Raw genomic sequence first — 11233 nt, 5'->3', positions numbered from 1 at the left:
TTCTATACTCAGTGATGCCGTTGGAGTTGATGGACTCACTTATCTTCCAAGCCTTCCGCTGTTATCGTTATTAGATGGCCTTAAGCCATATTTATTGTAATAAGTTCTCTTTTGAGACACTCGATGTAATAGTGTGTGATTGCTACTCTGCTATAAATCCTCGAGTACTGTGTGGTGTCAGCATTACTGATCCAGGGATGACACCGGAGCACAGAGATCAGACTGTTTGAGGTCTGGTCGCTACAGAGATGGTATCAGAGCACACGCTGACTGTAGGACACGACCACTAAGCTAAAGACCTAGATCACTACTCACTCTCTTCTCTTCTGACCTCTCATCTTTTCTACTCTTTAGGATGGCGGATGCAAGGAACAAGTTCACCAACCGAATGAAGATACACCCTTTGGACGCCACTTGAAGGAAGTCACTAGATACCTGAACATAGGAGTACCAAGCTTCACGGGAACCTACAACGCCACTTTACCTGAAGAAGAGCGCTGGATGATTCAAGTTCAAGTTCCAGGAAGGACGTTTACTGCCAGTCACTGAGCCCATAGAGTTTTCTTTTGATGCACCAACTTGGAGTCTAGGAAAGAGTATGGCAGCTCACATCGCCATGGGACGCATTGGAGAAGTCTACCGCAAGGATCTTAAGGATACTATCTACCAGATTTGTGGAGCCGAGATGAACACTGGGAGATGATCAGCACCAGGAAAGATAGATCAATTGCAGCTTTTATTCAGGAGTTAAACCAGCACATTCGACGACAGGAGAATCAGATGTGCACCGACATGATAGATCTGAAGAAGGCTAAGACTAGAATCACGGAACTGGAGGAAGAACTCAAGGCTACACGTGAAGATTATGAAGAAGAAATTGAAGTATTGGTGGAGAAGAATGACGATGTGATTAAGAAGATTGGAATATTTATGGGAGGCCCGACACCAGTAGATGAAGACGAAGAACCCAAGGAGATTAGCCCGGAAGACTACATCATCATTGACGGCACCGACTCAGAACAAGATAGTAGCGATGATGACTATGTGGATGAAACAGGAGCGGATATCATGGAGTCTACAACTGTAGAATATTTCTAGTAGACCACCTCATCAGTAGTAGTAGTCCACTATGTAAATATAGTAGTCCGAGCACTTTGCGATAGTTAGATCGATTGTATGCCTTTGTTTGTTTGATTGAAGTGAATTGTGTGTTTTTGCCTCATGTGCATATGGGTAGTGTTTCCTCTTTAGACCCCCTCAATTCTTATATCTCATCTTTTCTAAACCCTCGATGCCTCCGAGACGTGACCCCGGATTTGCCTTTCCACCGTAGCTCACTCAGTTAATCCAGCAGCAGAACACCTTGATGCAGTTGCTAGTTCAGAATCAGAATCAAGGGAACAACAACAACAACCCACCACCACCACCACCTGTTGACCACTTAGCCCGTTTTCTTAGGCTGAATCCGCCGGTGTTTTCCAGTAGCACCGAGCCGATAGTAGCAGATGATTGGCTCCGCAAGATAGCTAGGGAGTTGACCACAGCAGGATGCACAGATGTGGAGAAGGTTAAGTTTGCCGCACACCAGTTAGAAGGACCCGCAGCATCTTGGTGGGAGAATTTCACAGCCACCTTCCCAGTCGACACTGTCACATGGGACCAGTTTCAGCAGGCTTTTCGTACTGCCCATGTTTCAGCAGGAGCAATGGCCATGAAGAAGCGTGAGTTTCGTAACTTGCGCCAAGGAGGACGGACAGTTGGCCAGTATGTGGAGGAGTTTAGTAAGCTAGCACGTTATGCCCCAGATGACGTTGCTACGGATGCAGCTAAGCAGGAGAAATTCCTGGAAGGACTGAATGATGAGTTGAGTATGCAGTTGATGGTAGCCACCTTCAACAACTACCAGGAGTTGGTAGATCGTGCTCTTATGATTGAAGGGAAGCAACAGCAAATTGAGAACCGCAAGAGGAAGTATGGACAAGGAAAGTATAATTCCGGAGCTCAGCAGAAGCCTCGTTTTACCCCTAGACCAGGAGGACATTTTCAGCATACCCATGGAGTAGGTAGCTCACACAATCACAATGGCACCAATAATGGTAATGGGAATGGAGGAAGCAATGGCCATAACCGCAGCACCCCATCGACCCCAGCCAAGAAGGACTTGAGCCACGTCACTTGCTATAAGTGTTCGAAGCCAGGACATTTCGCAAATGAATGTCCTGAAGGCCAAAACGGCAATGGAAGTTCTGGGAAGAAGCCGAACCCTTTCAACAGGGGACAGGTGAACCACGTTAGCGTGGAGGAGGTTGAAGCTCAGCCCGATGCAGTAATAGGTAAGTTTTTGGTTAAGTCATTTACTGCACTCGTTCTTTTTGATACTGGTGCATCGCATTCATACATCTCAAGGGGATTTGTGGATAAGTATAACCTACCAACCCAAGCCCTTAGGTCACCCATGTTAGTAACCTCGCCAGGAGCAGAGTATGTGGCAAGTCTATGGTGTGATCGGTTACCATTAAGGATTGGTAACTATGTTTTTCCCTCAGACCTAATAGTATTGGAATCTCAAGGATTGGATGTGATATTAGGCATGGATTGGTTATCAAAGTATAAAGGGAATATTGAGTGTGCTAGTAAGTCAATTTTGCTTACCACACCAGAAGGGAGAAGGATCAAGTATGTATCCCGGCATGTACCAAAGAGGACCCGAGTAAATTGCCTAACAGGAGTTGTGCAGGAGGAAGTACCAGTGGTAAAGGATTTTCCTGATGTATTTCCCGAAGAGTTGCCAGGCATGCCACCGGATAGAGACATTGAGTTTTTGATTGAGCTTTTGCCAGGCACTGGGCCAATATCAAAGAGAACATATAGGATGCCAGCAAAAGATTTGGTGGAAATTAAGAAGCAGATTAAGGAGTTACTGGATAAGGGATATATTCGCCCAAGTTCTTCGCCTTGGGGATCGCCAGTACTTCTAGTAGAGAAGAAGGATGGATCGTTAAGGATGGTTGTTGACTATCGAGGATTGAACGAAGTAACGATCAAGAACAAGTACCCACTACCAATGATCAATGATCTGTTTGATCGTTTGCAAGGAGCTAAAGTGTTTTTCAAGATCGATTTGCGATCAGGATACCACCAGTTGAAGATTCGAGAACAGGATATACCTAAGACAGCATTCACCACAAGATATGGACTATATGAGTATACCGTTATGTCATTTGGACTGACTAACGCGCCTGCCTATTTCATGAACATGATGAACAAAGTGTTTATGGAGTTTTGGATAAGTTCGTCATAGTGTTCATTGATGATATCCTGGTTTATTCGAAGAATGAAGAGGAGCATAAGGAGCATTTGCGTTTGGTACTTGGAAAGCTCAGAGAACATTAGTTATATGCCAAATTCAGCAAATGTGAGTTTTGGTTGAAGGAAGTAGGATTCCTCGGACACGTTATATCTGGAGAAGGTATAGCAGTAGATCCCGCTAAAGTTGAAACCGTGACCAAGTGGGAAGCACCAACAACAGTTGGAGAGATCCGGAGTTTTCTTGGACTCGCAGGATACTACCGGAGATTTATTGAGAATTTATCAAAGATCGCAAAGCCTATGACGGAATTGCTGAAGAAGGATACTAAGTTCAAATGGACTGATGAGTGTGAGGTTAGTTTTCAGGAGTTGAAGAAACGTTTGGTTACCTCACCAGTGTTGATTTTGCCACATCAAACCAAGGATTATGAGGTGTATTGCGACGCTTCACGTCAAGGACTTGGAGCAGTGCTTATGCAGGAAGGGAGAGTTGTTTCGTATGCTTCATGACAACTGAAGCCTCATGAATTGAATTATGCTACGCATGATTTGGAGTTAGCAGCCGTAGTGCATGCATTGAAGACATGGAGACATTTCCTCATTGGGAATCATTGTGAGGTGTACACAGATCATAAGAGTTTGAAGTACATTTTCACACAGAAGGAGTTGAACCTCAGACAAAGGATATGGTTGGAGCTTATCAAGGATTATGATATGAAATTACATTACCATCCCGGAAAAGCTAATGTAGTAGTTGATGCATTAAGCCGCAAGAGCCATGTCAATACGTTAATGACGGGAGAAATACCCAAGGAGTTAGCAGATAATCTTCGTGAACTATGTTTGGAAATAGTTCCGAGAGGCTATGTAGCAGCATTGGAAATTCAGTCAACTTTGATGGATAGAATCAGAGAAGCTCAGAAAACTGACAAAGAGATTGCCGCTATAAAGGAGAAACTGAGCAAAGGAAAAGCTAAAGGATTTCGTGAGGATGAGCACGACACCCTATGGTTTGAAGACCGTGTTTATGTACCCAATAACCCGGAGATCAGAAAGTTGATTTTGCAAGAGGCCCATGATTCACCATATTCGATTCACCCAGGAAATACCAAGATGTATTTGGATTTGAAGGATGTTTTCTAGTGGACCGGAATGAAAAAGGATATTGCGGAGTATGTAGCAGTTTGTGATGTATGTCAGAGAGTAAAGGCAGAGCATCAGAAGCCAGCAGGATTGTTGCAACCATTGCCTATACCCGAATGGAAGTGGGATAAGCTAGGCATGGATTTTATCACGGGATTACCAAGGACTCGTTCAGGCTATGACTCGATTTGGGTTGTAGTCGATCGATTGACGAAAGTAGCTCATAAGACCACTTACACCAGTGCTAAGTTGGCAAAGATATACATGACCAGGATCGTATGTCTGCATGGAGTTCTGAGGAGTATTGTATCAGATAGAGGAACCCAGTTTACCTCAAAGTTCTGGAAGCAGTTGCATGAGACTTTGGGTACTAGGCTAGAATTTAGTACAACTTTTCATCCGCAGACAGATGGACAGACCGAGAGAGTCAATCAGATTTTGGAGGATATGCTGAGAGCTTGTGCGCTAGATTATGGATCTAGTTGGGACGATAATTTGCCATATGCAGAGTTCCCTTACAATAATAGCTATCAGACCAGTTTGAAGATGGCCCCTTTCGAAGCTTTGTACGGAAGGAGGTGCAGGACACCGTTGTCATGGGACGAAGTTGGAGACCGCCAGTTGTTTGGACCAGATTTGATTAAGGAGTCTGAACAGAAGGTGAAGTTGATTCGCGATAGGCTCAAGGTAGCCCAGTCCAGGTAGAAGAGCTACGCAGATTCTAAACGCAAGGAGACAGTTTACGAAGTCGGAGATAGAGCTTATCTTCGAGTATCCCCACTTCAAGGGATTAAGCGTTTTGGAGTTAAGGGGAAGTTAGCGCCACGATTTATAGGACCATATCAAATTTTGGAGCGTATGGGAGAAGTGGCTTACAAGTTGGAATTCCAGAAGGATTGGCCGGAGTGCATGATGTGTTTCATGTTTCTCAGTTGAAGAAGTGTCACGCAGAGATGGCTGACATACCTTTGAGAGACATAGTGTCATTAGAAGCAATTCAGTTGGATAATAATTTGACCTATGAGGAGAAACCAGTCAAGATTCTTGAGTTTGCCAGCCGAGTTACTCGTAGCAAGGTTATCAAGTTTTGCAAAGTTCAGTGGAGCCACCACACAGAGGATGAAGCCACTTGGGAGCGAGAGAAAGATTTGCTCAAAGACCACCCTCACCTATTTTCTAGCCAACCCGAATCTCGAGGGCGAGATTCATCTTAAGGGGGGTAGGTTTGTAACATCCCAAATTTTCAATTTGGAATGTTATACATTAGGTCATCATGCATATCATATTTTATTTTGCTTTTGGTTTTGATCCTAGAAAAATCCTAAGCAACTCAAGGACCCACGGAGAGAGTTGGGGATTTCGTTCTTTACATATTTGAGTTTTCTCAAATTATGTAAACAGGATCATTTGATTTTATTTATTTTATCATCAATTATTTCTATTACAAAACAATATGAGAGCGGGAATAAATGACTTTCCCAAAATATAGAAATATTGAGGATTTAATAAAAAAATCAAATAAGTTTTATTTCGGAGTTTTTCGGTATTTTATTTGAATTTAGGAAAAATGCGCGTTTTCAAAGTTGTAGTTTGGGCCCGATAAATGTACACTTTATCGGGCTTGATTTTAGTAACCCGGCAAAATTTATTTCGTGATTTTTGGAGTCCGTTTAGTATTTCTTTTTATTTTTCTTCCGAGCGGATTTATAAAAAAAACGGAAACCGACTACGGGCCGTACCCGGCCAGGAAACCTCCGCCCGGGGCGCCTTTAAATAGCGCCCGAGCCGGCCCGAGAGAGCCGAGCCAGCCCACCCCGCCGCCAAACCCTAACCCTAATCCGCCGCCGCCGCCCGCCGCCGCCGCCTCGTTTTCGTGCGGTTTTTTTAAAAAGAGAAAAAAAATTGTTCGTCGTTTTTCTTTCTCGTCGGATTTTCCACGATTATTTTCTGATCGCGATTTCTGATCCGATTTTCGTTTTAGTATAACTTTTCGCTCTTTATAAGAATCAGGCGTTCAAGCGCCTGGAGTTTCGTCTCAAAACCCTCTTTCCGAATAATCAACTTAAACAAGTTTTTTCTACGAGTGCGCCGCCTGTTACGTTGAATCTCTAGGTTACGCGGATCATCAGCAAGGCAAGTAACACTTTGATCATACCTTTTCTACAACCCAGTTTTATTGCATTAGATCAATCCTCACACATTGCATGATTAGGATCTAATTAAATTGTGGGATGGGAAGTAGATGAGGTAGTACCTATTACCTGTTTATTATCAAACCTTTGAGAGTTACTTCTACGTTTGCTTATTATGCCATGCTATGCTAGTAGACGTGGATTGGGTGAGTGAAATCCATGACAGATGTGAGATTGTTAATTAATGGTTTATCTAAGGTGGCAACCTAACACACATCTGGGTGGATTGAGGCACCTGGGGTTACCAGGACTTGCCTGTTTTTATTGGACCGCCACCCAGGCTCAAAGGGATCATGAGATTATTCATACTAGAAACTTCCGTGTGCAGCCACAAGCCATTATGGGCTCTGGCATAGTTGACTAAGTTGTGCGAACTCTTACAGTGGTAGACTAGCAGATGTAGGGGTTGTAGGTGGTACGGTCTACCCGATCGTAAGGTGCTAGCGCTTCTGAAAGACTATGTCTCGGTCATCCGTCTTCTCAAACACCATGTCGTGCGAGAAACCAAAACGGAGGCGATCGAGTCTTGTGGGGAAAAGTGCGCAAACCTCTACAGAGTGTAACAAACTAATCATGGTTAGCCGTGTCCCTGGTTATGGACATCTTGAGTATCTAGTACTGGATTCATGTGAATCTCAACATGTTACTCTAAATTAATTTTGATTGGTTAATGATGATGCTTAATTGGGATTGAGAATGCTGTCAACCATTCTCAATGTTTAACAACCACCATGATAGTAATAAATTTATTCCTTTGAAGTAGGGAAAAATTGGCTTTACGCAAAACAGTAACCATAGAGCTTTCCACCAGCCAAATATGCATATAGTATAGCTGTTGCATTCCATTACTCTATGTGTTACCTTGCCAGCATATTCATGTGCTGACCCGTTTTTCGGGCTGCAACGTTAATGTTGCAGAATTTTCAGAGACGATTAAGGAGTTTTAGGTCGTGGTTCTATACTCAGTGATGCCGTTGGAGTTGATGGACTCACTTATCTTCCAAGCCTTCCGCTGTTATCGTATTATTAGATGGCCTTAAGCCATATTTATTGTAATAAGTTCTCTTTTGAGACACTCGATGTAATAAGTGTGTGATTACTACTCTGCTATAAATCCTCCGAGTACTGTGTGGTGTCAGCATTACTGATCCAGGGATGACACCGGAGCACAGAGATCAGGCTGTTTGAGGTCTGGTCGCTACATATAAGAAAATAAATCACCACTTCAAGGTACTGTAATGAACTCATTATTTATTTATATTGGTGCTAAACCTACTGTATTCCAACTTCTCTATGGTTTATAAACTATTTTACTTGCCATAGATTCATCAAAATAAGTAAACAACACATGAAAAACAGAATCTGTCAAAAACAGAACAGTCTGTATTAATCTGGATCAAACGTATACTTCTGGAACTCATAAAATTCTCAAATAAATTGCTGGACCTGAGGAATTTATCTATTAATCATCTGAAAAAACAATTAACTAAATAGCACTTTCCAAATAAAGATGGCAGCAATTCTCGTGAGCACTAAAGTTTCTGTTTTTTACAGTATGATCAACAAGACTTTCCCCAAGTCTTCCCAACGGTTCTACTTGGCACAAAAACTAATTAAAACATTAAAACTCAATCATAACATAGGCTAGATAAATTATTTATTACTAAACAGGAGCAAAAAGCAAGGAACAAAAATAAAATTGGGTTGCCTCCCAACAAAGCGCTATCGTTTAACGCCCCTAGCTAGGCATGATGATTTCAATGATGCTCACATAAAAGATAAGAATTGTAACATAAAGAGAGCATCATGAAGAATATGACTAGCACATTTAAGTCTAACCCACTTCCTATGCATAGGTATTTTGTGAGCAAACAATTTATGGGAACAATAATCAACTAGCATAGGAGGGCAAAACAAGCATAACTTCAAAACTTTAAGCAAATAGAGAGGAAACTTGATATTATTGCAATTCCTACAAGCATATATTCCTCCCTCATAATAATTTTCAGTAGCTTCATGAATGAATTCAACAATATAACTAGCACCTAAAGCATTCTTTTCATGATCTACAAGCATAGAAATTTTATTACTCTCCACATAAGCAAAAGTCTTCTCATTCGGAATAGTGGGAGCATCATAAGAGACTCGAATAATATAAATTGTTTCCACATTAAAAGAGTAATGTTCAGAGAAGGGGTAATCATAATCATGACAAGTTTTATAAATATAATCACTACTTTTTATAGCATAAGTATCATCACAATAATCATCATAAGTAGGAGGCATGCTGTCATCATTATAAATTTGCATATCAAAACTTGGGAGACTAAAAATATCATATTCATTAATCATAGCTTCCCCAAGCTTGGGACAAACATTAATTGCAGCAAATATATTCTCAAAAACATCATCTTCATCAAACATAGCATCCCCAAGCTTGGGCCTTTTCATATCATAAGCATAATCACTCTCATCATTAATAGTATGGATAGCACCAATAGTATAGCAATTATCATAATCTTCCAAGCAAGTGCCAAAAAGATTTTCAAGATCATAAGAAGTATCATTATCTTCCATAATTATATTTTCATGAGGCACAATAGTAATAGGAGCAACATTATTTGGGGGATATATCTTTTTAACTCTCTTCCTTTTTCTTTTCTTCTTCTTCACCACATCATGTGTGGGTTCAATCCTCTTTTTGGAGCTCCTTATTAATGAGATTGGTTGAATAGGAGGCTCCTCCTCATTACCTGATTCATCATAAGAAATAATAGGAGGATATTGGGAAGTCTCTTCCCTTTCATTAGTATTCTCTTCATCTTCTATTTGTTTTCTTTTCTTTATGTCATTGGCAATATAAGGATTTTCAATGCAATTCACCGCACAATACATATAAATTTCCTCTAGATCAAAACCTCATACAGCCCATACCTGGTAGTAAAAGCTATCTTCGGAATATCCTGTTCTCGAATCTTCAACTGGTGGTATCCTGATCGCAGATCGATCTTGGAAAATACCTTAGCTCCTTGCAATCGATCAAACAGATCATTGATCATTGGTAGTGGGTACTTGTTCTTGATCGTTACTTCATTCAATCCTCGATAATCAACAACCATCCTTAACGATCCATCCTTCTTCTCCACTAGAAGTACTGGCGATCCCCAAGGTGAAGAACTTGGGCGAATATATCCCTTATCCAGTAACTCCTTAATCTGCTTCTTAATTTCCACCAAATCCTTTGCTGGCATCCTATATGGTCTCTTTGATATTGGCCCTGTGCCTGGCAATAGCTCAATCAAAAACTTAATATCTCTATCCGGTGGCATGCCTGGCAACTCCTCTGTAAATACATCAGGGAAATCCCTTACCACTGGTACTTCCTCCTGCACAACTCCTCTTAAGCAATTTACTTGAGTCCTCTTTGGCACATGTCGGGATACATACTTGATCCTTCTCCCTTCTGGGGTGGTAAGAAAAATTGACTTGCTGGCACACTCAATATTCCCTTCATACTTTGATAACCAATCCATGCCTAATATCACATCCAATCCTTGAGATTCCAATACTATTAGGTCTGAGGGAAAAACATAGTTACCAATCCTTAATGGTAACCGATCACACCATAGACTAGCCACATACTCTGCTCCAGGCGAGGTTACGAACATGGGTGACCTAAGGGCTTGGGTTGGTAGGTTATACTTATCCACAAATCCCCTTGAGATGTATGAATGCGATGCACCAGTATCAAAAAGAACGAGTGCAGTAAATGACTTAACCAAAAACTTACCTATTACTGCATCGGGCTGAGCTTCAACCTCCTCCATGCTAACGTGGTTCACCTGTCCCCTGTTGAAAAGGTTCGGCTTCTTCCTAGAACTTCAATTGCCATTTTGGCCTTCAGGACATTCATTGGCATAATGTCCGGTCTTCTGACACTTAAAACAAGTGACTTGGCTTAGGTCCTTCTTGGTTGGAGTTGATGGGTTGGTGCGATTCTTGGCCGTTGCTTCCTCCATTGCCATTTCCATTCTTGGTGCCATTGTGATTGTGTGATCTACCTCCTCCATGGGTATGCTGAAAATGTCCGCCCGGTCTAGGGGTAAAACATGGCTTCTGCTGAGCTCCTGAATTGTACTTTCCTTGTCCATACTTCCTCTTGCGGTTCTCAATCTGTTGTTGCTTCCCTTCAATCATAAGAGCACGATCTAGCAACTCCTGGTAGTTGTTGAAGGTTGCTACCATCAACTGCATGCTCAACTCATCATTCGGTCCTTCCAGAAACTTCTCCTGCTTAGCTGCATCCGTAGCAACGTCATCTGGGGCATAACGTGCTAGCTTACTAAAGTCCTCCACATACTGGCCAACTGTCCTTCCTCCTTGGCGCAAGTTGCGAAACTCACGCTTCTTCATGGCCATAGCTCCTGCTGAAACATGTGCAATACGAAAAGCATGCTGAAACTGGTCCCATGTGACAGTGTCAACAGGGAAAGTGGCTGTGAAATTCTCCCACCATGATGCTGCGGGTCCTTCTACCTGATGTGCGGCAAACTTCAACTTCTCCCATCTGTGCATCCTCGCTGTGGTCA

The sequence above is a fragment of the Triticum urartu genome, chromosome 3, assembly GCF_003073215.2.
Source record: "Triticum urartu cultivar G1812 chromosome 3, Tu2.1, whole genome shotgun sequence".
NCBI classification, from domain to species: Eukaryota; Viridiplantae; Streptophyta; class Magnoliopsida; order Poales; family Poaceae; genus Triticum; species Triticum urartu.
Note: the sequence above shows the minus strand (reverse complement) of the source record.